We start from the raw sequence: 5437 nt of genomic DNA on the forward strand, positions 1-5437 counted from the left end.
AGGTAGTTATTAAGCTTTATAAAGAGATGTTTCGTGTGCCCTTTAATGTAGGACACATGCTCCAATCCAACCTTTTCGGTCAGGACTCCAACATAAGGCCACTTACCATTGCCATTGAAAGTAAAGGCAGATATTTTACATTCCCCAGTTGCTGCCAGATTTCACCACATACTGTGTTTAAAGCAGTATGTAAACCTTGCCTATACATTTGCAATAGCTTCTTCCTTTTCCACTTGCAGTTTATATTCTTCCTTTATGGCAGTTGTTTTCGCCATATACTCCAGTTTTCGTTTTTTGACTTCGATCTCTTTCATTTCCGGTTTTCTTTTTCGTACCAACACCAGGTTAACTGCACTTAAAGTTGTAATTTCTGTAACGGGGAATGGCTTAAGTGTATTCGACACATTGGTCCTTTTCCTTAAGACTTGTTGAGTGACATTGTTTGTGGGTACAAGTCCTAATTCGGCGATATCTGCTTTTGATGACATTGTGGAGAACTATGTTCTCGACTGAGAAAAATAAATTTCTCCTGATTTAACATAACACTTCTGTGCAATACTTACATTGTCTTGGAGTCAGAGTTACGAATTTCCACGTAGTTTACATGTAGGTAATTAAAACTATATGCAAACGGAGCATAACTTATAAGCTTTTCTCGGTCTTGAGAGTCTGACAGACTTATTTGCACACTAGTCAATTTTCGGGTGTTCTCATTACCACAGTAGGCAAATTGCAGAACGTTGTTAAACATCACACAGCAACTGTTCTGTAAATTGTTAGTTAGCTAACACAACATCGACGCAGTTGGCACAGAGTAAAGCGGAGCACATTGTAAATACTGCTTGTTGGTGTCTAATACATTTAAACAGCCTTGCATTCGGCCAAATACATGATACATTCTGTAAGTATGTTGTAGCCTCCAGCCTGGTAATGCCATGCTCCTTAGCCAAAGAAGACGTAAGAGTTTCTCGTAGTAGCTTGTCTAGACACTTTATAAAGTGTATAAGATGGTCACCGATAACTCTGTTTACTCCTGGACTTGTGATTTGGCATTAAGTTTGTTATACATCTCTACTCTACAATTGGAGCTCATCCACATTAAACAGTATATTCCAGCAGTCTTGCTGCAGTTCACAATCACATTGCTGCTTCCCTGGTGGTCTCCTTCCCTTCGCAAGTCGTGGGTTGATATTAGGTAGTCACGCATCTCGATTTTATTAAAAATTCCTGTAAAGTCTTGCGTTATGTCTAAATCCAAAAGTTAACAATCGTCTGTGAGTAACTGCTGCAATATTCCAGGAATCTCTTCCATTAGGACATCCAATTTCAAATCAGCAAATTCCACTTTATATGGTATAGCCACAGGATTTTTATATTTCTTTGAAATGCTTTCCAGTGATTCCTTGCCGATTTTATCCAATATTCCTCTTTCTGGCACACTGTCACTTCCATGTAGGAGAAATGGTAGCTTCGCCTTGACATCATGTCTTGCAGTGACGAACTTGGAGAATTTACTACGTAGATAATAGTTAAATGAGCCAGGTATCTCCTTCTTTAACATTACAGATAGTCTCTTCTCTAACTGCTCCTGACAGTCCACTTGGTCACAATTTTAACTACCATGACGTTATCACAAAACGGTTCTGTAGTAGGAAATTTAAATTCTTCCTGCTAAGGAGTATAACATTTTTGGTGTAATTTATGTTGCCTGTCCTGTGTCAATTCCCGCCAAAATTCGAAACTCCCGCCAAAATGCGAAATTCTGGCCAATAGGGCAGGTAGGGGAGGGGGAGGTGTGGGGAGAGGGGAAGGGTGAGGGTGAGGGACTCACATGCAGGCTGAGGAAAACACGTGACATCAACCAGGAGTGGGTAAGGGGTGGGGGTGGGTGCGCCTTGGTTGGGGGGGTAATTAATTGATCAATCTAATTAATTTGCATATCAATTTGATATCAAAAGTGTTCCAGCACTGCCATCTCCCTACCACTCATATGTGGTTAGTATTTCCGAAAGGTCAACCCTCATCTTTCTCTCTCTCTCTCCCACTGCCTCCACTCCCCTCCCTCCCTTTCTCTCTCTCTCTGTCATGCATACACACACACACAAACACACACACACAAACACACACACACACACACACACGCACACACGCACACAAACACTCTCACTGATACTGTATCTCTCTTACATACTGATAGATAAATATTACATTGTTGCTGTTCTCTTCAGTTCAAAGAATGGTCTATTGCAGGTCTTCACGCTAGACTGTTCTGCTTTCATGAGCAAAACTTTTCATTTCAGCATAACAATCGCAGTCAACAGCCACTTGTTCCTACTGCGTGGTTATAATTAAAGTGCAGCTACTCATGGACGTCCAGTGTGGACTGTAATTATCGTATTTCAGCGAAATTTTGAAGATGTTAATGTGGAACAGATTTACAGTGGAAAAAATAGTTTCAGTTTTGGCTACCAGGTGAAAATCTGATGCTGTACAGCATCTAGTCGACATAGTACTAAACTAAACTAAGCTCCTCCCAAACAGGCCATAAATGCCCAACGGTACCGACCGGCCGCCGTATCATCCTCAGTCCACAGGTGTCACGGGATGCAGATATGGAGGGGTATGTGGTCAGCACACCGCTCTCCTGGCCGTATGTCAGTTTCTGAGACCGGAGGCGCTACTTCTCAATCAAGTAGCTCCTCAATTTGCCTCACAAGGGCTGCGTGCACCCCACTTGCCAACAGCGCTCGGCAGACCGGATGGTCACCCATCCAAGTGCTAGCCCAGCCCACCAGTTCTTAACTTCGGTGATCTGATGGCAACCGGTGTTACCACTGCGGCAAGGCCGTTGGCAATTGCCTAAGTGGCAGTTAATAATAAAAATCAACATTTTGCCTTTCTCAATAGTTTGACCTTTTCTGTCCACGTCCCGTTCCTAATGCATTAAACAGGGTGGTCCATTGATAGTGACTGGGCCAAATATCTCACGAATTAAATATCAAACGAAAAAACTACAGAGAATGAAACTCGTCAAGCTTGAAGGGGGAAACCAGATTGCGCTATGATTGGCCCGCTAGATGGCGCTGCCATAGGTCAAACGGATATCAACTGCGTTTTTTAAAAATAGGAACCCCCATTTTTTATTACATATTCGTGTAGTACGTAAAGAAATATGAATGTGTAATAGTGACAAACGTATAAGTACGTGGTATCACGTAACATTCCACCATTGCGGACACTATTTGCTTCGTGATACATTACCCGTGTTAAAATGACCGTTTACCAATTGCGGAAAAGGCCGATGTCGTGTTGATGAATGGCTATTGTGATCAAAATGCCCAACGGGCGTGTGCTATGTATGCTGCTCGGTATCCTGGATGACATCATCCAAGTGTCCGGACCGTTCGCCGGATAGTTACGTTATTTAAGGAAGCAGGAAGTATTCAGCCACATGTGAAACGTCAACCACGACCTGCAACAAATGATGATGCTCAAGTAGATTAGATTAGATTAGATTAGATTAATACTAGTTCCATGGATCATGAATACGATATTTCGTAATGATGTGGAACGAGTCAAATTTCCAATACATGACATAATTAAGTTAATTTAACAACATACTTAAGTCAATATAGCAACTTTTTTATTTTTATTTTTTTAAATATTTTTGTTTTCTTTTTTTTCTTTTTTTTTCTTAATTTATATCTAAAAATTCCTCTATGGAGTAGAAGGAGTTGTCATTCAGAAATTCTTTTAATTTCTTCTTAAATACTTGTTGGTTATCTGTCAGACTTTTGATACTATTTGGTAAGTGACCGAAGACTTTAGTGCCAGTATAATTCATCCCTTTCTGTGCCAAAGTTAGATTTAATTTTGAATACTGAAGATCATCCTTTCTCCTAGTATTGTAGTTATGCACACTGCTATTACTTTTGAATTGGGTTTGGTTGTTAATAACAAATTTCATAAGAGAGTATATATACTGAGAAGCTACTGTGAATATCCCTAGATCCTTAAATAAATGTCTGCAGGATGATCTTGGGTGGACTCCAGCTATTATTCTGATTACACACTTTTGTGCAATAAATACTTTATTCCTCAGTGATGAATTACCCCAAAATATGATGCCATATGAAAGCAATGAGTGAAAATAGGCGTAGTAAGCTAATTTACTAAGATGTTTATCACCAAAATTTGCAATGACCCTTATTGCATAAGTAGCTGAACTCAAATGTTTCAGCAGATCATCAATGTGTTTCTTCCAATTTAATCTCTCATCAATGGACACACCTAAACGTTTGGAATATTCTACCTTAGCTATATGCTTCTGATTAAGGTCTATATTTATTAATGGCGTCATACCATTCACTGTACGGAACTGTATGTACTGTGTCTTATCAAAATTCAGTGAGAGTCCGTTTACAAGGAACCACTTATTAATTTTCTGAAAGACAGTATTGACAATTTCATCAGTTAATTCTTGTTTGTCAGGTGTGATTACTATACTTGTATCATCAGCAAAGAGAACTAACTTTGCCTCTTCATGATTATAGAATGGAAAGTCATTTATATATATTAAGAACAACAAAGGACCCAAGACTGACCCTTGTGGAACCCCATTCTTGATAGTTCCCCAGTTTGAGGAATGAGCTGATCTTTGCATATTATGATAACTACTTATTTCAACTTTCTGCACTCTTCCTGTTAGGTACGAATTAAACCATTTGTGCACTGTCTCACTCATGCCACAATACTTGAGCTTGTCTAGCAGAATTTCATGATTTACACAATCAAAAACCAAGTCGCGGCTAATCCGCACATCAGTAGCAGACAAATTGCGCGAGAAACGGGAATCTCAAAGACGTCGGTGTTGAGAATGCTACATCAACATCGATTGCACCCGTACTATATTTCTATGCACCAGGAATTGCGTGGCGAGGACTTTGAACGTTGTGTACAGTTCTGTCACTGTGCACAAGAGAAATTACGGGACGATGACAGATTTTTTGCACGCGTTCTATTTAGCGACGAAACGTCATTCACCGACAGCGGTAACGTAAACCGACATAATATGCACTATTGGGCAACAGAAAATCCACGATGGCTGCGACAAGTGGAACATCAGCGACCTTGGCGGGTTAATGTATGGTGCGGTATTATGGGAGGAAGGATAATTGGCCCCCATTTTATCGATGGCAATCTAAATGGTGCAATGTATGCTGATTTCCTTCGTAATGTTCTACCGATGTTACTACAAGATGTTGCATTGCATGACAGAGTGTCGATGTACTTGCAACATGATGGATGTCCGGCACACAGCTCGCGTGCGGTTGAAGCGGTATTGAATAGCATATTTCATGACAGGTGGATTGGTCGTCGAAGCACGTTCGTCAGATCTGACGTCCCCGGATTTCTGTCTGTGGGGAATAGTGAAGGG

At 40.5% G+C, this 5437-nt stretch overlaps 1 pseudogene; it reads right to left on the reverse strand.

Moving 5' to 3' along the window:
* Positions 1-2735: 2735 nt before the first annotated feature.
* Positions 2736-2853, reverse strand: LOC126199924 (5S ribosomal RNA; annotated as a pseudogene).
* Positions 2854-5437: the final 2584 nt, after the last annotated feature.

Source organism: Schistocerca nitens, chromosome 8 (assembly GCF_023898315.1).
Source record: "Schistocerca nitens isolate TAMUIC-IGC-003100 chromosome 8, iqSchNite1.1, whole genome shotgun sequence".
NCBI lineage: Eukaryota > Metazoa > Arthropoda > Insecta > Orthoptera > Acrididae > Schistocerca > Schistocerca nitens.